Below are 25,862 nucleotides of genomic sequence, written 5' to 3'. Positions count from 1 at the left end.
ATGGAGTCGCACTGCTGTGTAACTCTTCTGTCACCTCCATCTCCAGTATTGCAGCCAATTCCTTCTGAACTATTTTCACTTTGTCTTCACAAAATCTATAGGGAACGCACCATCAACATGGTGCTCTATAACAATGGAGAGACTGGGCAGATGGGAGACAGATGCAAAACCCTGTTGCAGTGCAACAACATCTATTCTCTGGGTTGGTGTGAGAAGATTAAAAATGGACTTTTTGCCATTAAAGTTGGTGGTTCCATAGTGGGTAGCATATTTGTTTGAGGGTTGCTAGTTCAGTTTCAGCTGGATGGCTCAAGAATGGCATCTGCAAGTGACATTAATGAACTATGAGGGATATCATTTTTTTATCATTTATATCAAATAGACCTGAGGTGTGCCTTTAATAGTTAAAACATACTTTCCAGGGGCAGTGTGTTAGCTTATCAGAAAACTAAACCTATTGTTTGTGTGTATATGGATGAATGATACAGATAATGAGAGAGGTTGTATAAGATGGTAGTAGGTGTTTGTCACTGAGTCCAGTGTTCTGCTCAAGACAGCGTTACAAAGGATTACCTTGTGTGTGTGTGCGTGTGTGTGTGTGTGTGTGTGTGTGTGTGTGTGTGTGTGTGTCCTTGCTGTGTTGTAGCAGATTGCATTATCATGTATGGCCTGTCTCTGGCTGACCACCAGAATCCCTGATGCCATCCTGACACTCTGAAGGCAAATCAGTCAGCCATGCAAAGTCATGCACTCTTTCAGTGATGAAAAAACATGATGTCACTGAACAGCCACAAAAGTACTCTGTTTATCATAAAAAACACTCATTCTGGTCATAAAAAAAATCTGCCCTCACAACCGCAAATAAATAAGAAGTCCTTGATAACTGCATGTTACATTACTCCAGTAAAGTAAATATGAACCATGTACCATCTGTTAGCACATTTCTCTTAACAAACAAGGGGACAAATGGTAGCTAAAAAATAGTATTAAAAAGGATAAAAATGTGAATTCATATGCATGCATTTTGTACAGATTATGTACAAAGCTTGGTACAGTGGAAGGGTTAGCAGGGGTATTTACGTTTTAATAAATCAGAATCAGAATTAAGATAATGATAATGATAAAGATAATGCTCTATTTAGAAATAATCCATGGTTCCAAGGGACTTATGGTATTAATAATAACAATAATAAGAATAGTAGTAATAATAATAGCTTCTATGTTATATTAGATGTCATGCGGCTATATGTTAGACAAATGTAACGTAAAAACAAATTACATATTACTGGCAGTTCATTGATGTAGTCACAACTTTCAGTTCACTGATTTGTGTAACCGAACACAAATCAGTGATTTTTTTCCTCAATGTGTTAAAAGTGAAAAGGACAACTGTTCATAACTTCTTTAATGCCTTAACAAGTAACGCTCTGACGATGATGAACAGGGTCAGTAGCCCTGGTCTTTACAGATTATACAGATTATACAGAATATTAATTATTAAAATGAGCTCAATCCTACACATCTACAGTAGTAATATTAATGTCCATAACAGTGATGGTGTTAATAAATGTTATGCTTTAATCTAAATTGGTAAAATTGTGGAATGTTTTTTGTTTGTGTATGCCCTGGGGTGGGGGAGCCTCAATCATCTATGCTTGCCTTTCTGTAAAAGTTACCACATGGCGTTCTCACTCCCAAAGCGTAACATTTTACGCTAGGTGACAAATCGTCAACATATTATATTGGCACTGGTCCCAAACTTTTCCCCCACACACCAAACATAACGGAGTCGGTGCAGTCAGATCTCCAGTGAAACTAAATCCAAATGAAAGATAACTTTTGCTGTATTGCCTCGAGCTCACTGCTTTTGCTTTCTTTTGACCACTACTCGTACTAGGCTCTTCAGGATTAGAATTTTGTCCAGGGCCCGTCTTGAGGTCTGCAGTTTTTCTTTTCAAATATTTATTAATCTTTGTTGTACGTCTAGCAACTGCCATGTGCTGCGCACATCACTAATTCTATTGTCCTAACTTAACAAGGTCATATTGCGCTACTCACTGCCACCCACTGACATGAAAAAGCAATTACTCTACCAGTCACCTCATTGAAAGCACAGATGCCCAGCAATGATTTTATTATTTGCAGTAATTATTAAATTGTATTTTTTTTCCACCAATTAATTGAAATTAAATAATTTCCCACGGCACACCTGACGATCTCTCACGGCGCACCTATTTGCCGGGGCACAGTGGTTGGGAAACACTGTCCTAGACTATAGTCATGCTAGTTATCCAGAGACTAATTTTCTCTATATTCTAAACATCTTGAATAAAACCATGAGCCACTAATGATTCTGCAATCACCTGTCATTCCCCCATGGCTATTTTGACACCTGGCTTTAATGTGTGTTTGCTCAGTCTAAATACAATCAGATCACCCTGGGCACATCAAGGGAACAGTGGAATAAAAGGAAGGAAGGAAGGGGAATCAAGTCTGACAGGAGATAAATGTCTACTCAGTTGGGGTGCTGAGATGAGATGATTATTGACATAGATGGAAAGAGGTCAGAGAGGAAAGAGGGTTTATGGGAAGATTAAATGTCATAACAGGGACAGCAGGAGGGTGTAAAGGTTGGATGGAGAAAGAGAGAAGACAGATAAGAATGGGTGGTGGAATAAAGACAGACAGGGACTCCAGAATATGAGACAGAGAGGCAAGAAGAAGCCAAAGTAAACGATAATTATGAGCAAGCTTGGCAGTATCTTCTAAAACTGGACTGTAATCGATCTGCAAGGCCATTTTGATTATTTATTGGGAATGACACCTACTATAGTGGTTTTAAGAGAATTAAATTAACTGAAAATGAGATTATATCAAAGCAAGTAACAGCGGTGCATCACAATAGTATCGCAATATGATTCTGGTGTTTTGTGACAGGTACAAAAAAAACCTTTATTTGATAGATAGATAGATAGATAGATAGATAGATAGATAGATAGATAGATAGATAGATAGATAGATAGATATGGAACTATCGAGGTGTGATGCCAGGGAACAGCTGACAGTGGACTGTAGGTGAAGAAGAATACCAGATTTGTTTAGACTGTCGTGAGCTCAGGCGACCCTACTTGGCCAGCTGAGCTGTGCACTAGAAGGCAATTTGGCCTCATATACATACAGTCATGCCTTACAGTTACCAACAATGAGTACAACAAGGCACTCTAGGTCATTCACAGGATGGACAAGATTCCTTTAACAGTTTCAGGTCTGCTACCTTCAGCTCTATCTCCTGCATTTTTGTTAGTGCTATCATCATCTATAAACCATACATCATGGCAAATCGGACTGTATCTCTTGCTTCTATTCTTCTGTTACAAATCACCTGTAACACAGATCACAATGTCATCTGCAAACATAGTCCACAAAGCTCCTGCCTGACCTTATCAACCCATCCATCAGCATTGCAAACAAACACTTCCCTGATGTAATCCCACTCACCTTGGAAATAGATGTCCACTCATGCCACACACCTCACTATCACCCCACTGTCTCACTGTCCCCATACATGTCTTGCACCTACTTACCCTTTCCTCAGCAACCCTCTCACCCTCCAGGATTGTGTTAAATAGTCTGATTGAAAAGTCCAGTACCCAATCTCCTTGATATCGCTACATATATGTCATCCAGACCAACCTCTTTCCACTCTTCATCCTTTTCATAGGTGCCCTAAATTCCTCCTTGCTACTCCTCAGGACTTCCCTATCCATTATCTTTATCTGTCCTCCATCCGTCCTCCTCTCTCATTGTCTACATTCACCAGTGCCTCAAATTACAACACTTAAGCATTAAAATACAGTACTATCCAAAGTAGTAACACCTTTGTGTTTGTCACAGATATGGACAATATTCTGAAGAATGTGAACCAGATCTTTGACGGATATGTCAGATATGTCAGGATATGGATTAGTTTATGTTTTCAGTTTTGAGCTATTGTATATACACTGTATTTATTGTTACTGATATTTAACAGATATGTTTTTGAGCTATCTCCTTAAACAGACAAAATTAGTCCCAGAGAAATCTCAACTCCAGATACCCATCGCTGAAATATATATATCCATATAATATTCTAATACATAATTAAAGATTTCTTCTCAGATCTTTTTGTATATTAATGGAATCTTTCAGTTTAAGTCTACACTTTCTGTACAGTGTAGACACTAGTTAAAGGACCACAGCCCAAGTTACACATACAGCACTGGCAGGAGTTATTGAATAGTTCAATATATCAAAGTATATTATTTAAAAAAATCTAAGCTCTTTACAAAAGTTTACATCCAAAAACAACATACAAAATAACAAAACAAATCACTTCTTAAAAATTAAGGAGGCATAATAATATCTAAATAATCTGTGTTTGTACAGTGGGTGGGGGGGGGATGAAATGAATAATTTGTAAGTTTGCTCACTGAACAGTCTCTGATTTTATGGCAGTTTAATTTTAATAGAGGTAATATCCTCCTGAGACCCAGTCTGTTAATTATGTCTTCTGTAGTGGGCAGTAACAGTTAAACTGAAATATACTTTTTTCCCTTGGATCTCAAGAGGACATCAAACAAAAATCTAGAAAAAACACATTACATAAAAGTTATACATTGATTTACGTGTCATTGAGTGAAATAAATATTTGATCCCAAAGCATCCTTGTGTGTGCTCAATCTGAAACAAAAAATTTTAAACTATGCTGCACATCTCTCTGTGATTAGTAGCATTCACAATAATGGTTAGGTGCATGTGTTAGGGCAGGGGTCTGCAACCTTTATTATCAAAAGAGCCATTTTGCCCCCTCTTCTGGCCAAAAAAAAAAAATAACAAAAAAATAACAGAGCTTGTAAACTAAAGTTTTCATCTTTTTTTATTTTATTTTACCTGTTACAACCACTGAAAGCAACAACAGAAGTGCAGTGTGCATTTGTAGGCCTATTGTGAACTGTAGGACTACTTAAGTCCTTCCTATATTTGTGTAAAAGTAAAGTAAAAACTAGCCCACATTTAGCTGCAACTTAGCAGCTTTAAAAAGAAACATCAAATTTGAGTGTCTACATGTCAGTGTTCTCTCGTCCTCTTTGGGTTTCTTGCTCAGCGAGCAATCAACTGAATCACCTGAACATACAAAAAAATCTACATCAGCTCGGAGTCTGAAATAAATGGGTTTATTTTTTGAAAAATAATAGCTTATTAAATGCTATTGTTCTTACCTGTTTAATGTGACTTCTGTGTCTGAAGTTTGCTGCAAATCTTCCCTATGTCAGGGCCATAAGATGTCACTTCGATCTTCATACAGGACTGCAGGCTCTCATCAGTGAGGAGGGAGCAGTGTTTGGACTTGTTGGGAAGTGTTGGGAAAATTTGTATGTAGAGCCAAAGATGGGCAAGACTCCGAATGCATACTTTTTTATGTTAATATATTTGTCAGGAATAGGAGTCCATGTTTCAAAAACTAATAATAATGTATGAATAAAAATGAATTAAGAAATACCCTTTATTTATGTTTGTGGGGTTTTTTTTGTCAAGCCAAAGGGAGCCTATACAAGGAGGTTGAAGAGCCGCATGTGGCTCCGGAGTCATAGGTTGCCGACCCCTGTGTTATGGTAAGTCTTTTAAATTATTATTGGGCAAGTCAGTGTTTTTGTATTAGTAGTTCTAATACAATTAGTATTAGTGCAGTACCAGTAAAATTAGAGATGCCAATTATGCAAAAATTCCCAGTGGTGGAGAAAGTAATTAGAGCGCAAGTCTGAGATTATGCACTCTGAGATGAGCAACTTTGAGTTTTCAGTTTCAGAACTGCTGACCAAAGTTAATACCAGTGTTCACTATGTCAGGATTCAATCTGGCACTAGTTTTTAACTCATGTTTGATTCCAGCGTGCTTTAAGGACCCCAGAAGAAATACAAAAATATTGCCTTTGGCTGTTTTTATATTTGAATCCAGAGTATGCCCCAAAATTCTTCACCACATGTATGTAGGCCTGGAAGCAAAATCCAGGGCAAAACATTTCCAAAGCAGCTGTGATTTAACTCTGTGCTGTTTGTTGCTTTCAGAGTACAGTAATAAATGGAGGAGACATAACAGTTAGCCTGTTAGTAAGGGAGTGACTAACAGCTAACTGTTATTTTAAAACTAAAATGGGGCCTTAAATTGTGTCCTGCCATCTCAAGCCACTTTGGAATAACCAAACCCTACCCAAACAGCACAGCAATGTATTGCTGACATATTTGCACTATGCTGCAAGAGGTTGCTGCTATGTCACCACGAATTTGATGTGTGATGGTAGGTTGCTCACTGGCAAAACGTCAAGTCAGCATCTCAGAAGCAGCCATTCCGATACCATTCACATCCATAGTAATGATATTTAATTGTCACATGAACAAATATTAAAAAAAAAAAACACCTAAATACTTCTACAGTTAGATACCAATAATGTCACATTTGGTAAACTACTATAAGCATCTTTTTAGTATTGAATAGTTATATACATATAAAATATGCATACATATCCATATACATAACACAACAATTAAGCTGAAACCTTAAAACACACATTAAAGGTGTCAGAGTACATGTATTTAATTTGAGAAAATGTGATTTTAAAAAAATCACAAGAGCTTGCTGTACTCCAAATTGCATGCTAGACTGCTTTTTGTTGTTGCCAGGCAAAAATATGAAATTTTTGAAATGTTAAATACAAAAAATATGCCTTCGCTCACAGAAGATTAAAAGAGTGGACGCTGAAAACAACTTGGCTGAAGTAAATGAATAAAGATCTTTATAAGTCACAGTCTTCATTCAGACACTTGGCCCACCGCCTGATAAAGGTTTTTACTTTGTTGAACAACAACCTGGGAGACACAGGATGTTAAGAGGTTGAAATGACATTTACAATGACCTTGCTATGGCTGAGTGAGAGGAACTCTAAGGCGTAGTTCCCCTTTTAGAGAATTTAGAGTCCCCTGGAAAATTAAATGAGGATTTACACACTTGTCAGGATATTACAGCCTTGTGAAGAAGACAAACAATATGGCTAAAGCCTGCTGCTGCAGGGCCTGCCGCATAGCAATCTCATAAATATACTTCTCTGTTTCTTAGCACTCCATCTCATTCCACTCTCCTCTCTATACGTCATTCTCAACCTGTCGTGTTCTGCATCCATTCTGTCTGTTTTACCTGCAAACTACAGGACTAATTTGTTCAAATTTTGCACATTTTTCTACTTTCAATCTCACTTCCCTTCCCTAAATGGTAATAATAATTTTATTTTTGCTTTAAACTGCAACTTTGATTTTCATTCACATGCTAGATGTGATTAATAGTTGAGCGATTACGTAGACGCATGTCTCCATATTCTGTCTTTTACAGAGGAGACTGCATAAATTAAGGAGTTGCACTAGCATGCGGAATTGTGGGAGTGTCTTTATTTATTAAAAATGCATTTCCCAGATCAATACTTATCCACCACATTTCCCCTCTCATGAGATTAGATAAGCCACCAAATGCAGGCAATATTATATAAGTGGATCTAGTCATTACACTGTCTGCGTGCATACCATTAATGTTTACTGATGCCAGACAAAAAATATTTTTCCCAAGATTTCATTTGAACTAATGGTGAATGTTTACAGAAAGGGGCTTGGGTCCTGGTTGGTGTGTTCCCGGGGTTGTGGGCGGGTGGGTGCATGGGGGCCCAGCCCTGGAGCAGGGTGCCGCCGGTGCATCGAGCCACCTGGGGGGCTCTTCAACTGGTGGGGGATATTGTCACATCTTGCAGGAGCTTTCCTCTCCTCAGGAGCTCCCTCTGCAGGAGGGGGAGATACAGGAGAGGTGGAGGAAGATCTCAGCCTGGGTGTTTATTGTCTTATGTAGTCTGGAAGCTGAGTGGATGGTGGGGTGGGTGCAGTTTTCTCTGTGGTGGGGTTGGGTGGACTGTCCCGGGCTCTGTGGGGCCGGGTGGCGCTGCTGCACTGGGCCCCGGTCTGGATGGGCCTGGGCCCCCTTTCCCTGGCGGGTCGCGGAGTGTGGGGGTACCTACTGGGGTCAGCGGGGGAGCTGGCCCCAGGGAGGGGTCACTTGCCCCTCCCTTCCTTCCCTCCCCATCTCCAGCTGCCTCCCTCTTCCCGCTCCACCACAACCACCCACACATGCAGGGCCTTGGAGTAGGGGTATGTCACCAGGGTGCAGAGGAGGCTACCCCCCCTTCTGTCCCCTTCTGGCTGCCTCTGCCTCAATTTTATCCCACAACTTAGACATTCACATTACTCACACTCTCATTACACATACATATAGGATCTTGGGGGTGGGCACGATACACGGAGTCCAAAGTACCATCAGGGTGTACACCCCATCCCTGGCATCGTTGCCCACCTCTCAATTTTAAATACACATAGACATTGAGGGCTAGCAGGAGGGACCATGCGCTTACCTGCTGCTCTCTGGCAGGTAGCTCCAAGCCCTCCTGGGTTTTAAATGCACCTTAAAACACACATGCATCAACATTACAATGAGCGGGTGGAGGGGGGTTTGGAGTCTTCTCTCACCCCCATTCTCTGCGACCTGCTGGAGCAGGGGGGCTAGGAGGAGGAGTTGGCCGTCCGACTGCGGTCTGGAGTGTGGAGCCTTCCTGCTGCTGCGGAGTCGGGGCGGTCTGCCTCCCCCCACTGCAGGGAAAAGGGAAACACCACCTGGGTCTGGGTGCAGTTCCCCCCTCCAGGGGCGGGGGCACCTAGACCCGGTTTGTAGAGTACGCTTGGGGAGTGTGATCGTGTGTACAACGTCTCTTTATGTCTGTCTCCACGTTGGTTGAGTGTGGAGTAAGTGCATATGAGAGCATGAGGGTGGGAATGGATGTTTGTATCTGTGTGTGCCTGTATGTCTGTGTCTATATGTCAGGTTGGGTGTCAGGCGCCACCTCTCTGGGGACATCTCAGGCCCTCCAAGGTTTGGAGGCCTATCTCCCCCTACCACCACTTCCCCTGCCAGTGGCGGACCCCCTCAGACATCGGTGCGTTGGTCCCTCATCTGGGACTCTCCTCAGCTCTTTCCGGGACAGTGGCGCAGCTGCCCCTCTGTTGGTCTTCCTTGGTCTCTTGTGTTCTGGGGGCCTCTGGATGTCTGGAGTTTTGATCTCCTCCACACCTGCTTCATGCCCTGGAGGACGGGGCTGTGGCCCCCCCACACCCTCTAGCAGATTATTACATGAAGGAACCTTTTAAAAAACAAAAAACAAGCGCGTCCATGCTCACAGGTGTACACACGGGTGATCACACCCACAAACTACACCCTTTTTGGCTCCTACCTCAAAGCACACTGTGTTCTGTTGATCTTATGTGCTGCACAATAATGTTTAACATTTAGTATTTACTGTCATATTCCCATATATCATTGTGATGTTGTTTATTCTATTACTCTTGTTCTCTTCTGCTTGCTTTCTTTTTTCTTTCTCAGCAGGTGACCCAGGTGATTGATATATGCATTTTTTTTTCTCTGCCCGTTCTGTTGGTTTTTGTCTTTTGCCCTTCCCCCCCGTCCCTCTTCTCAGCTGTTTCTCTTTGCCTCTTTCTTTCTCCCCTTCTTTCCCCCAGTCAAGTCTGTCCCGTATTCAGTAAGTGAAAATAAAATAAACAATAAAAGGTGAATCAAATGGACCATTACGGCAAGGCTGGGATGGTCAGTTTGGTAAAGTAAATCCGTTGGGCATCTTTCTTTGCCTTTAGACAACAATTCTGAGGGCAAAAGAGCCAAACGGGACAGGCAAAAAAAAAAAAAAAAAAAAAAAAAAAAGCTGAATGTTTTTGGAAGTAGTTTTTAGTTTGTTTTTAGTTTTAGCTATTTTAGGGGGATATCTGTGTGTGCAGGTGACTATTACTGTGCATAATTATTAGGCAACTTAACAAAAAACAAATATATACCCATTTCAATTATTTATTTTTACCAGTGAAACCAATATAACATCTCCATATTCACAAATATACATTTCTGAGATTCAAAAACAAAACAAAAACAAATCAGCGACCAATATAGCCACCTTTCTTTGCAAGGACACTCAAAAGCCTGCCATCCATGGATTCTGTCAGTGTTTTGATCTGTTCACCATCAACATTGCGTGCAGCAGCAACCACAGCCTCCCAGACACTGTTCGGAGAGGCGTACTGTTTTCCCTCCTTGTAAATCTCACATTTTATGATGGACCACAGGTTCTCAATGGGGTTCAGATCAGGTGAACAAAGAGGCCATGTCATTAGTTTTTCTTCTTTTATACCCTTTCTTGCCAGCCACGCTGTGGAGTACTTGGACGCGTGTGTTGGAGCATTGTCCTGCATGAAAATCATGTTTTTCTTGAAGAATGCAGACTTCTTCCTGTACCACTGCTTGAAGAAGGTGTCTTCCAGAAACTGGCAGTAGGACTGGGAGTTGAGCTTGACTCCATCCTCAACCCGAAAAGGCCCCACAAGCTCATCTTTGATGATACCAGCCCAAACCAGTACTCCACCTCCGCCTTGCTGGCGTCTGAGTCGGACTGGAGCTCTCTGCCCTTTACCAATCCAGCCACGGGCCCATCCATCTGGCCCATCAAGACTCACTCTCATTTCATCAGTCCATAAAACCTTAGAAAAACCAGTCTTGAGATATTTCTTGGCCCAGTCTTGACATTTCAGCTTGTGTGTCTTGTTCAGTGGTGGTTGTCTTTCAGCCTTTCTTACCTTGGCCATGTCTCTGAGTATTGCACACCTTGTGCTTTTGGGCACTCCAGTGATGTTCCAGCTCTGAAATATGGCCAAACTGGTGGCAAGTGGCATCTCGGCAGCTGCACGCTTGACTTTTCTCAGTTCATGGGCAGTTATTTTCCGCCTTGGTTTTTCCACACGCTTCTTGCAACCCTGTTGACTATTTTGAATGAAAAGCTTGATTGTTCGATGATCACGCTTCAGAAGCTTTGCAATTTTGAGACTGCTGCATCCCTCTGCAAGATATCTCATTATTTTTGACTTTTCTGAGCCTGTCAAGTCCTTCTTTTGACCCATTTTGCCAAAGGAAAGGACGTTGCCTAATAATTATGCACACCTGATATAGGGTGTTGATGTCATTAGACCACACCCCTTCTCATTACAAAGTTGCACATCACCTAATATGCTTAATTGGTAGTAGGCTTTCGAGCCTATACAGCTTGGAGTAAGACAACATGCATGAAGAGGTTGATGCGGACAAAATACTCATTTGCCTAATAATTCTGCACTCCCTGTACAATAGCTTACCTGTTGGATTAGACCACATGGGTCTGCCTTCGTCCCCCACATACAGCAGCGACCTTTAGCAACCTGTAACCCTGTCACTGGTTCACCACTGTTTCTTCATGCTTCAAAAGAAACCTCGACTTTTAGGTTTGAAACAACTGCCTCCTGTATCCAGTATTTAGGTGGTTCATCAATCCATCCTGACCTCCTTAGGGGAAATATACCGATATTGATATTTGAAGTTTTAATGACATATTAAAAATGACATATAAAAAAGGTTTGACCATGGCAACTTGTGGTGTTTACATTATATGATTCAACATGGTTATTATGTCAACATTTACTAATTAGCACTAAACCAAATTGTACAAACTGTTGTTTTAACCTAATGATGGACAAAAGGCCATCAGCAGTCATGCTTAATATATCCTATTGATAAAGACATAAGAAGTTTATTTTAATGACTTCTGCTTAAACATTTAAGGCCAGTGAATGCACAGCTTAAACATATAATAACATAAACATAATATAACATATTATGTTAGGATGCTGTTCGTGGACTACAGTTCAGCATTCAACACAATAATTCCCTCTAAGCTTTTCACCAAGTTGACGGATCTAGGACTCAGCTCATCACTGTGTCAGTGGATCCTCAACTTCCTCACAGACAGACCCCAATCAGTGAGGGTGGGAAAACAAGTCTCCCCCTCCATCTCACTCAGCACTGGAGTGCCTCAGGGCTGTGTTTTAAGCCCCCTGCTGTACTCACTGTACACTTATGACTGTGTAGCCACATCCGACACCACCTCCATTGTCAAGTTTGCTGACGACACTGCTGTTGTGGGCCTGATCTCCGACAACATCGAGACGGCCTACCTGGAGGAGATTAGGAACCTGGAGACCTGGTGCCAGGAGAATAACATCCTCCTAAACATCAGCAAGACTAAGGAGCTGATCGTGGACTTCACTACAAAGCAGGCGAGGAATTACAAACCCCTCATCATCAGTGGCACGCCAGTGGAGAGAGTGGACAGTTTCCGATACCTGGGTGTCCACATCACTCAGGACCTGTCATGGTCCTGTCACATCAACACCCTGGTTAAGAAAGCCCGTCAGCGTCTCTTCTTCCTCAGAAGACTTAGAGACTTCCATCTGCCACTGAAGGTGCTCAAGAACTTCTACTCCTGCACCACCGAGAGCGTCCTGACGTCAAACATCTGCACCTGGTTTGGGAACAGCACCAAGCAGGATAGACGAGATCTGCAAAGGGTGGTGCGCTCGGCAGAACGCATCATTCAATCAGAGCTCCCTGACCTGCTGTCCATCTACACCAAGCGGTGCAAGTCCAAAGCTAGGAAGATTATGATGGACCTCTCCCATCCCAACAATGGACTCTTCTCACTGTTGAGGTCTGGGAAGCGCTTCCGCTCCCTTAAGGCCAAAACAGAGAGAATGAAGAGGAGCTTCTTCCCCCAGGCTATTCGGGGCCTGAACCAGGTGTAGACTGGACTCTCACACACGTCACCACACGCACCACCACACATTTCCTATAATCCTATAATTCCTATAATTTATAATCCTTATCTTTATAATCTCTTCTGCTATTTGCACATTCTTTACTGTAAATTCCTAAATTAATTTGTAAATTTTTGTAGTAAATTGTAAATATTGTAGAACTTTTCTTCTGTCATTTAATGGTCGGGCATTGTACAGCTACAAGCATTTCACCCCCATGTCATACTGTGTATGGTTGTGTGTGTGTGACAAATAAAATTTGAATTTGAATTTGAATTTGAATTTGAATATAAACAAACTCAACATCTCCTTATTACATTCACTTTGTTTTTGGTGTAGATTACCTCAGTATTATTGTTTTGTTTTTGTTTTTTTTGTATTGTAACAAATTTATTATTGGTTTAATTGTTATTGTAATTTTGTATTGCTTTTTTATGCCAATAATGCAGGTTTTTGACAGAGTTTGTATTCATTTATTTTTTATGTGGGGGGTGAGAGGAAAGTATGTGAGAGGACTATTGAGTGTGCAGGCCTATTGGATTACACAATGCTATGTGAATGTCTCTGTTCTTTTAGACTCCATACAGGCCCAGAGAGAATATGCAAACTCCAAACAAAAAGGACCGAGCAGCATTTGAACCAGTACCCTTCTTACTCTGAGGTAACAGTGCTAACCACTGCATCATCACGCCGGCCTGTGTTTATGTGAATTTCTTCTTCTCCCACTGTCAAAAGACATGCTTGTTAGGTCTAAATTCCCCCTATCTGTTATTGTTGTCTGCCTCTCTGTGTTAGCTCTGTGATGGATAGGCAGCCTATCTAGTGCATATGGTGCCTCATGCTCTGTGACAGCTGGGATAGGCTCTAGCACTTCCGTGACCCTAAATTTGATATGCTGTGCAGAATATGGTCGGATGGTGATGGATGGATGGATGTCAACTAGAACAGCTACATTGCTTAATGACTAAATTTTCATGTTGCTGGCACATTTGCAGCTAAATTCAAACAAAGGTCTCATGAATAAGTCATATTTCACTTCATTCTTTACGGCAAACCCAACTACTTGTCATGTGTGCCTTTTACTGTGGACTTGGAGAAGGGATGTCCAGACTTTCTGTACTGCGATCATGCCACATGTATTAGAATCTCTGAGTTCTATCCACACCGCAGCTAAAAGCTTACTTAGTCTACTGGTGTCAGCTCTCATCTCTGTCCCCATGTATGCTCTCTGTTACAGTTCGCATACAATCACATACACACAAAAATGCCTTTCTACAAGCATATTTTGTGCACTTGGATCAAGGCTGCCTGTGCTTCTGCATGTGCGTGGTACTACATCTATGTAAGTGCATGTGTATGTGAGTGCTTTTCTCAGTCATCTGTGCTCTCATCATATCAGAGGTTGTTGCAGCCCAACAAATAATTCATGGCCCAGCTAACCAAGCCAAGAGACAAGCAGGACTGGCTTGTACTGGAAGTCTAACAGAAAGGGATCCCAAGTGTGTATTTGTGTGAGTGTACATGCATGAGTGAACATTTTTAGGTATACTGTACATACGGTTATGCATATGTTTGTTCTTGAGTGCATGTGTGAGTATGTTCAAAGCAAGTGTGAATCAAAAAATATGGCTCAAAAAATATGAGCCAAAATTCATTCTTTCACTCTCACACATACATTCTTCTTTCACACAAATATACTTTCACTCTCACATACATATATTTTCACTCTCACATACATATATTCTTCTTTCACATACATATACTTTCACTCTCACATAGTTTTATTTTAATTTTTATATTTAGATATTTTTATTCTCATGTTTACACATATTTAACACACACATTGCAATATTGTGCTCTCTTACACTTGTATTTTAATCAAATCAAATCAAATCAAATCAAATCACTTTTATTGTCACATCACATGTGCAGGCACACTGGCACAGGACATGCGAGTGAAATTCTTGTGTGCGAGCCCCACAAGCAACAGAGATGTGCAAACACAACAACACAAACGAGCAAAATACAAGAATGGCCAACCTGAAACTAATAAATATATGTACAATATATAATAGTGTATGCATTTCTGGATGTGTATACTAAATATTTTCCTACGTGTGTGTGTGTGTGTGTGTGTGTGTGTGTGTGTGTGTGTGTATACACATTTTTACAAATTAAATAGTTAAAAAAATAAAATAAAATAATAATAATAATAATAAAATATATAAAATATACAGAGTTGAATATGTGCAAAACAAGTGGCATTTATATACAGTGTGGAGTGCATAATGTTGAAGTTCCAGTAGTGAAGCTGAGGTGTCTATGACGTGTTCAGCAGTCTGATGGCCTGATGGAAAAAGCTGTCTCTCAGTCTGCTGGTACGGGACCGGATGCTGCAGAACCTCCTTCCTGATGGAAGCAGTCTGAACAGTTTATGGCTGGGGTGACTGGAGTCCTTGATGATCCTCCCCGCTTTCCTCAGGCAGCGCTTCCTGTAGATGTCTTGGAGGTAGGGAAGCTCACCTCCAATTATCCGTTCAGAGCACCGCACTACTCGCTGGAGAGCTTTGCAGTTGTAGGCGGTGCTGTTGCCATACCAGGTGGTGATGCATCCAGTGAGGATGCTCTCAATGGCACAGTGATAGAAGGTCCTGAGGATGCGGGGGCTCATGCCGAATCTTTTCAGTCTCCTGAGAAAGAAGAGGCGCTGCTGCGCCTTCTTCACTGTTTTGTTTGTGTGTACTGACCACGTAAGATCCTCAGCCAGATGTACTCCAAGGAACCGGAAGCTGCTCACTCTCTCCACAGCAGCGCCGTTGATGGTGATGGGGGTGTGTACTTCTCTGCACCTCCGGAAGTCCACTATCAACTCCTTTGTCTTTGCGACGTTGAGGGTGAGATGGTTGTCTTGACACCAGTGGGTCAGGGCGCTGACCTCCTCCCTGTAAGCCGTCTCATCACTGTAGTGTTGTCCGCAAACTTCACAATGATGTTGGAGCTGTTAGTGGCTGTGCAGTCGTAGGTGTAGAGTGAGTACAGGAGAGGGCTCAGTACACACCCCTGTGGAGCACCAGTGTTCAGTGTGATGGGGGATGAGGTGATGCTGCCCAGTCTGACCACCTGGCGTCTGTCAGACAGGAAGCTAAGGATCCAGCTGCAGAGGGAGCTGCTCAGTCCTAGATCCTGCAGTTTCCTGTCCAGCTTCGAGGGAACGATGGTATTGAATGCTGAGCTGTAATCTACAAACAGCATCCTCACATACGTGTCTCTCTTCTCCAGGTGTGACAGGGCAGTGTGTAGTGTCAGGGCTATGGCATCATCAGTGGACCTGTTGTGGCGGTATGCAAACTGTAGAGGGTCCAGTGAGTCGGGTAGTGCAGAGCAGATGAAGTCCCTGACCAGCTTCTCGAAGCATTTGCTTACGATGGGGGTCAGGGCTACAGGTCGCCAGTCGTTCAATGAGGAGATGGTGGAGGATTTGGGTACAGGGACGATGGTGGCCATTTTGAAGCAGGCTGGGACTACAGACAGAGAGAGGGAAAGGTTGAAGATGTGCGTGAACACTCCAGCCAGCTGAGCCGCGCATGACCTGAGGACGCGGCCGGGAATCCCGTCCGGACCAGTAGCTTTGCGTGCGTTCACCTTCCTGAAGCACTTCCGCACATCCTCCTCAGACACAGTGTGCGCACTGACGTCATCCGCGGTGCGCACACTGTCCGGTCTCATGGTGTTCGCTGTGTCGAATCTAGCGTAGAATACGTTTAGATCCTCACACAGAGAGGCCGTGGTCTGCGGTGTGCTGGTTTTCCCTCTAAAGTCTGTGATCGTGTTTAGTCCCTGCCACATACTCCGAGGGTTGTCAAACTGTTGCTCCACCCTGTCCCTGTACTCACGTTTGGCTGCTTTGATCGTCTTCCGGAGTTGGTAATGTGCGTGTTTGTAGTCCGATGTGTTCGCGGAGGCAAAGGCGGTGTTCCGTGCCGCCAGTGCCGCGCGAACATCTCCGTTAATCCAGGGTTTTTGATTTGGGAAGGATTTGACTGTTCTGGATGGGACAACATCTTCCACGCATTTCCTGATAAATCCACAGACTGAGTCTGTGTATTCATCAATGTCTCTGGCGGCCACGTGAAACATTTCCCAGTCCGCGTGATCAAAACAGTCCCGCAGCGCAGACTCCGATTGGTCCGTCCAACAGTGCACCGCCCTCCGGGTTGGAGCTTCCTGTTTCAGCTTCTGCCTGTAGGCAGGTAGGAGCAGGATGGAGCAGTGATCTGATTGGCCGAATGGGGCGCGGGGGAGGGCTTTGTACGCATCCCGGAAAGAGGTGTAACAGTGGTCGAGTAGCCGGTTTCCACGTGTGTTGAAAAGGATGTGTTGATGGAGTTTTGGTGAGACTTTCTTCAGGTTTCCCTTATTAAAGTCTCCGGCTGTGATAAACGCTGCCTCTGGGTGTGCGGTTTCCTCGCTGCTGATCGCGCTGTACAGTTCCCTGAGTGCACGGTCAGTGTCGGCTTGTGGGGGAATGTAAACAGCCGTAATAATCACTGCTGTAAATTCCCTCGGTAGCCAGAATGGCCGGCACTTAATCATCAGGTACTCCAGGTCCGGTGAGCAGAAGGATTTGACTGGGTGCACGTTCGCATAATCACACCAGCTGTTGTTGATCATGAAACACACACCACCGCCTCTGCTTTTTAATGTACATATTTACAAATTTTCACTCTAACATACATGCATTTTCATTTATGCATTCCTACATTTTGCTCTCATTTACATGCATCCAATATGCATTTAATCTCACAAATAATATATGTATGTAAGAAGAGAATGCATACATGTCTGAAGAAAATACATGTATGCAAGAGAATAATGTATATTGACATACATTATTCTCTTGCATACATATATTTTCTTCAGACATGTATGCATTCTCTTCTTATAGAGTATAGTGGAAACGGAAGGAGTTTAAGGGAAACGGAAGGCTGGGTGTCTGTACCGCTGTGATTGGCTGAGAAGCACGCGCGGGTCACTTTCAAGTGTCTGACAGCATGGAGGGGGGAGAAGAAACTCGAGGTCTTCAGCAAGCTATCGGGGTGTTAAGAAAAGCAGTGCTGATTTTCTAACACTGGAAAATAACTCAAAATGTTAGAAATAGTCCAGTGTTAGAAAATCAGCACTGCTCAGTGTTAGCCATTGTTAATCTTCAAAACTGACTAGGTTACTTTTAAACATATAACACTGTCAAAAGTGTTAATTTAACACTCAACAGTGTTGTATTTAACACTCAGAGGTGTGGACCCATATAGACACTCTCTAGTGTTAATTTAACACTGGAGATTTTGCTGTGTATCTGACAATAAAAAAGGGTGACAATAGAGGCTACAGTGTGTGTGACTGTAATATAAATCTTAGGTTTATATTGTTAAATGGTGATTAAGTGGCAGTGTGTTTCAGGTCATTTAACAGAGTAATCAAGAAAAAAGTATATAATGACAAGTGACATCTGTGCGATCTCCAGTGAGGTGGGTGCAGCGCCCTCAGCCGCTCCTCTGCTTTATGGTCACTGAAGAAGGGTACTATTTTGTAGGAGACAGTTGTGAAATTTAAATCCGGACAGTCCAGTCCCATTCAGATCATCGGCTATAAAAACATTTACATTTGCCTTATTTTATCTCCCCGTACAAACTGTGCGCAGGCTGTGTCTGAAAAACAGCCATGTCTGAAACAGCTGTATCTGAAAAACAACCAGATAACAAATTTAAAAGCACAAGAATTCTCTTTTGTGGACCATCACATTTAATATTTGCATTTAGCTCAATTATGTTGTGTTTCTTTTTCCTATTTACTGTACACTCAGCATTCTCACTGCCCGTTGCTTGCTCTAAAACTTTGCATTGCTTCTGGTTTCCTGCTCAATTTCAACATCTATTTTTTTCTGTCCTTTCAACTGTGGATTTACTCTAACTGGGAGCAGTGTGGTAAGGGAATAAAGTGAGCAGTAGAGAGCATTGTGGGTGGAATACTGATGATGGTGAAATTGGAGGGAGAGACGATGTTCAGTTAGCGATGCCAAGGAAGGAGCCTGTAGTGGAGTTGTGGTAGGGAAAATCCCAGGATGCTTCTATTCTTGCAGTCATATTTATTTTCTGTTCCGATAGTCACTTGATTATCATCTTAAACTCTGGGATCTTATAATTCTGAGAACATTAGGAAAAAAGGTTAAGCCATTATGATAAAAAAGCTTTAGACGGAGGAAGTTTGAATTCCAGCTCTTTTGTCAAGAGGTGACAGGGAAGAGGGCCTTTGTTAGGTCCTGCTTCCTGCACCTAAGGGACATACAGTGGTCCCTCGTTTATCGCAATAGTTACGTTCTAAAAATAACCTGCGATAGGTGAAATCCGCGAAGTAGCCAACTTTATTTTTTACAATTATTATAGATGTTTTAAGGCTGTAAAACCCCTTAAACATACTTTATACACTTTTCTCAGACAGGCATAAACATTTTCACACTTTTGTCTCTTGTTTAAACACTCTCATAGTTTGAACCTTTATAGGAAAATAAGTCCAGTGTTATAGATTAAAACCAAAGCCACCTGTGGTTGAATTTGATGGTGCAAAATGTTTTGTCGACATTGTTGTGTTTGTTGAGGAGAAGACGTACAAACATACAGTACAGCACTGCTAGCGATCGAAGATTTATGTAAATTTGACAAGCTGAACGCATTTGTACTGTACAGGACCACAGAACGAGATTAACTGACAATGGTCTACAGCCAATCAGGACACAATACACAATGAGCTGTAAAAATACCCCAAAACAACAACAACAAAAAAAAAAACATGCAAAATTGCACAAAAAAAACAGTGAGGCCACGAAAAGTGAACTGCATTATAGCGAGGGACCACTGACTCCACGGGCTTTCTTTACTAGCTTGGAGAGCTCACCAGCACAGTCAGAGCATGGGTGATTAGATTAGATGACTGATTTTGTTGCATTTCAGGGATGTTTTCTTTCTTTCATTTGTCTTCCAGTGCTAGAAAATCAAACCTCTCTCCTATTTCAGTGTATACTCCTCCTGTGGCATCATATATTGTCGCTTTAACAGATGGCCCTAGTGTCTCCTTGTATGCCCAAAATATCCTTCTGCACTTTTTTGAATGTAAGACACCTGGAAAATATTCTGAGACCAAAGTAGATTTTAGGTTCGTCAGGTTTGACTGTGGTTCCTGTTCTCTTGGGTCCTTTGTGTTTTGCTCAAAAACGGCTTTGTTACGCGTAGGCATTAAAAACTACTTCACGTTTACACACTGAAAACTACTCTGTACACTTCACATCAGTAAGGGTGTGCTCATTGACAAATGATGATCTAGGAGAGAGAGGCGTATCCCTGCAGTGTCAGGGTGCAAACAACTTGTGTGTAAATGAGCCAAGCCAGCAGTTTTAACAAAACAGCCTGTTTCTTTCCAAGGCGTTAGCATTGTCTGTCCTTTCCTTTCTCTTCCCTGACTCCGTGTTAAACAGTGATAAAGAACACTGGCAAAGAGAGGTCGCTTGTGCTGAAGGAAAGTGCTGTGATAAAGGTCAGAGTTTTGATGTGATATGTGGTCCGGTGGAATAAAGGACTGACAAACCAAGTTAACACCTGTCCTTTTTTACTGTCGCCCTCTGAGGCCAAACTGAAGTGATGCATGTGTGAGAGAGATCTCATTCAAATAAATTGACAGTAAATTACACACTGTAAAAAAATCCTGTTGATTTTACAGAAAAATCTGGCAGCTGTGGTTGTCAGAATAATTCTGTAGAAAAAACTGTGAACTGTAAACAAGAATACTTGAAAAGCTGTAAAAATTACAGTTTAAAACCATTATAATTTCCCCCCTAAAACCATGTCAAACCAATAAATTCAACAGCCCTTTTATGTCAAATTAGCATGGCCAAACTGCTATTAAACACTGTAAGATTTACACAAAGTTGCTGCTTATTGTACACTAAATCTCAGTTTCACAGAAAAAAATTAATAAATTCAACAGTATTTTATTGTGAAAGCCTCATTTATAAAACTGCTATTTAACAGAATTTTTCTGGTCTTTTCTGGTTTACTCAAAAGAGTACCTCTAGCAGGTCTGCAAATTTAATGCATTACAGTCACGATAACATCAAATTTGTAAAAAAAAAATTTCATTGTAAGAGGAGAGTAAAAGCAACCATGGTCCAGAAGAGCTTGGTCAAACAATTGATTTTAATGAAATACATGCGTGGGGGGACCAGCTCCGTTCGCAGACAGCGCTGATCTCCGACTGACTAATCAAAGCATAAGCAGATATTTTTTACCATCAGGGCTTGAATTTAATGACGCCCCTTCAACGTCAGATACATTTCATACATAGGTCAGATCAAAACCACAATGACTTTTAACACAGTTTAAAAAGGAACATTGCTCTATCTTCATGGCAGATGTTTCCTGGCAACCTTTTTGACTACCGCTTCTTCAATTTCCTGTCAGCCTGCAACTTAGTCTTTCTGAAAGACACACGCTGTTTAAACATCTGAATGCAATATCAATCCTGTCAATTATATTATTAATGCAATGGTAATGATGATGATTATTAGCAATAGCAGCAAAATAATTTCCCTGACCTCCACAGTATCAAAGTTGCTTTAAGTCCAATTCCAGTGAGTTCCTTGAAGTGGACTGCCATGCCAAGTTCTCTAAACCAAAATGGCCATTCTTCCATGAGGTGTTTTATATTTTTTCCCTGGATGAGTTGTTTACGCTGTGTGTAGAAAGTCAGTTTCATTAGATTTTTGACTTCTTCAGGATTTGCATCTGAAAAATCATCAAGTTTTTCTTTTTTCAGTTGCTGGCTCTCTGGAGTTTCTCCAAGGGGCAGGAATTTCACATCCGAGTTAATGCACCCATAAGTGTCTTCAATTGCTGCTCTCTGTTTTGGAGGAACAGAGTCGGTGTCAGACTCATCAGTATGACGCTTACGTTTTCTTATTTTTGGGGCTGTAGATCGCTTCACACTATCAATTCTGTACTCCAATTGCCTGACTAGAGAGTGATACCCTGGACTAATCACATCTCCCTCTATTATGTCTTGCAGAGATTTGGGATATTTTGCCACCAACTTTTTGGCAACTTCAGTAGAGTTGCTTTTACTTATCCTACTCTCAGAAAAATTACGGTTCTTAAATGGTTCTTCAGATGTCTTCATGGTTCTTTAAAGAACCATCATACGTCAAAGAACCTTTTTATTTTGTAGATGGTTCATAGCTATTATAAATGGTTCTTTAAAGGACAAAAGGTTCTTCATCCTTAGCTATCTAAGTTTGATGGTGTAAAATGGCATAAATATTTATTCACTATAATGAGGGTGTGAATCATACTGTGTGTTTTGTTTGTGTGCATGTGTGTGCGAAGGGGGAGGGCGGGTTACCTGGTGATTACCCTTTAAGAGCAGATGGTAGGAAACTGAATATTCAAATAAAGCTAGAAATACTTGCTGAAAAATATACCCCCCCCCCCCCCCCCCCCCCCACCACACACACACACACACACACACACACACACACACACACACACACACACACCTAACCCAGCAAACCCATTGATCACAAATAATGTGGTAGTAGAATATGGAATATTATTAAGATGTTTATGAATATGGTGAGTTAACAAACAGTAGACACAATACACACATTCAAATACTGTACTTTAATTTTAAGTTTTAATAAAGTATTACTATTTTCTGCTTCAAGGCATTACTTTTGAGATTATTATATATATTAGAAAATATAGCATAATGATAATACTAGGTATTGTAAACTTTACAAACCACCCAGCAGTATGTAAAGTCAAATTATAAAATACAAGTAAATAACAACTGCACAAAAGAATGTCAATGTAATGAACACACTTACCAACACACTTACTCACTTCACTTAAAGCGCACTGCTTAGGTAAATGATCTGAGTACTTGTTCATCACTGAGCAATTTGTTAATATGTGTTTTGAGCCAAATGACAGAGAGAGACGTTAGAACACGTTGTACTATGGCAACCTCCCGGGAGCGGACGGAGGGGGTCAGTCGGTGGAATGCACATGCGTAGGCAGATCGCGTGAGCAGTGGGCCTTGAACTTTCTAAGGGAAAAACACTTTCTCACGGCCGGTGACAGCGAAGTGGATAACAGGCTTCAGTACCTGCTGGTCTTTGAAGCTCTGGATTCTTGGAAAAGGTAAAATATTTTCATAAAAACCTTTGTACTGTTTTGTTTTTGATACTCGTTAGTGTAGCTTGCTGTTAATGCTGTGCTAACAATAACGATTAGCTATGTTAGCTGTTAAAGTTAACGCAATTTAGTATCGGTATACAGAACTGTTTTCCTAAAAAAACAGTTATAATTAATTATAATTAAAAACACTGTCATAATTAAGTGAAGGTACTCCTAACTGATTTGAACCTTTGGCTTCTAAAATACGTGGTTCTATTGCATGCTGCGTACATAACTTAATGTCAGCTAGACCGATATTGAAATTTATAATATTGTTAAAGTCACTAAAATGGCGCCTGAAGCCTGTGACGTGAGCTCTGTGTCTGTTCTAGAAACTCAGAAATTCAGTAGAGCTGAGCCTTACATTAAACACTCACATCAGCCTGTACTTTGAATTCTGGAAGAGTGTTTTGAAGTGTTTTGAATGAATAGAAAAAGACACGCCTTCTCATGTGTCACATGACTGTTACTGTATAACTTATTTACGGACTACTTGAAAATTATGCTCCGGTCATTTGATGTTTCCAAGATAGATGTCCTTTTGTAATATAGTTTAATTTCCTTTGTACATTTCATTTATCCACCATCATACATTATAGTGATGGGATTTCAGGCTCTCTTTAGAGAACCGGCTCTTTCAGCTCGGCTCACTAAAAAGAGCCGGTTCTTTCGGCTCCCAATCGGCTCTTCAGGTTGTTTTGTTGCTTTAATTAATTTATTATTAACAATAATATAAGATTATGCAAAAAAGGAATTACTAATGTAAAAAAAAAGTGGTTTTATTTATAATGTTTATATATAAATATATGCGGTGGCCCCTTGAGACAAAACACGTACAAACTCTAAAACCCATTTCTAGCGTTAACTGAACTTCTAAAACAGAGCTACTGTGGAGCAGGGAAATTATTTTACTGCTATTGTTAAATAATCATCATCATTACCATTGCATTAATAATATAACCTGCAGCATTGATATTGTATTCAGAGGTTTAAACAGTGTGTGTGTCTCTCAGAAAGACTAACTTGCAGGCTGACATTAACAAGAAGTATAAAAGCTGGGCCAAAGTTCAGCATGTGGTTAAAGTTTGTAATCCAGTCAGGGTGTAAATATCACTCAGCAGCCAGTCGTAGAGCTGAAGCAGGTAGCATCAACACATAAATCTACTCTACCCGGCTTAAATCACAAGACCACCTCTTACCGAAGAGCTGTAGATTTTTCTTGTTTGCACAAGTTAATTCAGATTCACACTAATTCTGTTCACATCTCCAACAAAATTAGGAAGAGGAGGGGGAGAAACACAATTAGATTGAATTACAATTGGATGGAAGTCAAGGACAAGGAGAAGGAAGCTTAGGATGAGGAGGACGAGAAGCAGCAGGAGCATCTTTAGGGATCTCTATGATGTCATTAAGGTTGGTTTCATTAATATTGTCCTCTCACTAAGAAAGATGACTTGTTTTAGTTCACCTACTTCCTGTATTAAATAGTGACGTGCAAAACATTGTGGAAAACCACGGAGCAGGCACGTATAGTGCATCTGCAGGTAAATGAACATCAAATCTCTCAGACTAAAATCTGTATTGTACTTTTAGTCTTAAGACCATATGTTGCATATTTATCACCCTTATGATAAAAACCCATGTCAGCCATTGGTTTATGTACATTATAGAGATGGCACGATACCACTTTTTTATGTCCGATACCGATACCAATATCATAAATTTGAATATCTGCCGATACCGATATGAATCCGATATAGTGTTTTTTAATCAACAAAACTGTTTTTTAAATATCTTGCTGCATTTTGTATGAGTTCATACTCAAGTTTAAAACAACAACTACACTAAAGCTTTTCTGTTATACCTGTATGCAAAAAAAAAAAATTTCATAGTTCAGCAATACTGATCAATCTAATAAACTTAAACCTACACCATCCTCCCTATTCTGGTATTTTAAAGAGTACTTAGCATAAATATTAAGCAACCTAACTAATAGGGTTCCAACTCCCAGCAACAACAAAAATAAATAAATAAAAAATAGGAAACCACCCCTCACGCGCCACCTCATGATGCTTAATCGACGTAATCAACCTTAATTTGATGCAGTGTGAAAAAAAATGCACAGAAATCAATTATTTTTCAAGAAATATTAAATAGATTCAACATCTTTCTTCAACAAAATTGCAGACTGCACAGATGGTACCTTCCCAAAGGAAAAAGTACTATAGCTTACTAGGGTATATTAGACTTAATAGTTACTATATACAGTAATTGACTTCTATTCATTTTACATCAAATTAAAACTTTGGGTGTCAGATAATTATTTATTAAAAGCTAGACATTTTAAATGAGAATAAGAAAGAAAAGTATGTCTTTGTGCCCCCTTTTCCCTGTTAATGCCCTATCGGCCCCCCTGGCTAAACTTTGCTAGATCCGCCCCTGCACAGTTACCAGCGTCAGCTACGTAGAAAAAGATCCTCGAGTAGAAAGTAATATTAAATAAATTCTAACAACAGCTGATCAAGCTTAAACGTGCTGCTGTTGTTCAGCCACTGTTTTCCTCTTTCCTGGTGCAAAGTGGGCCAAAAGCAAACTAGAGACACGACTCGCGACAGAAAAGCCGATCAGCTGATCATTAAGCAGTTTCATGATTGAAGTAGCAGCAGCAGAAGAGGCAGTCGCTCCATATATCGTTTGTTAAGCTTAACGCAGGAATGCTTTACAAACATTCAGAGATGGACTTACACACTTGCTTTACTTCTCTCGGGGATAACTTTGT

The sequence above is a fragment of the Aulonocara sp. 'chitande type north' Nkhata Bay genome, linkage group LG2 (genome assembly GCF_057382095.1).
Source record: "Aulonocara sp. 'chitande type north' Nkhata Bay isolate Kocher_YH1m ecotype deep benthic linkage group LG2, A_spYH_male_GT1.1, whole genome shotgun sequence".
Taxonomy (NCBI): Eukaryota; Metazoa; Chordata; class Actinopteri; order Cichliformes; family Cichlidae; genus Aulonocara; species Aulonocara sp. 'chitande type north' Nkhata Bay.
This window is presented reverse-complemented; position numbering follows the sequence as displayed.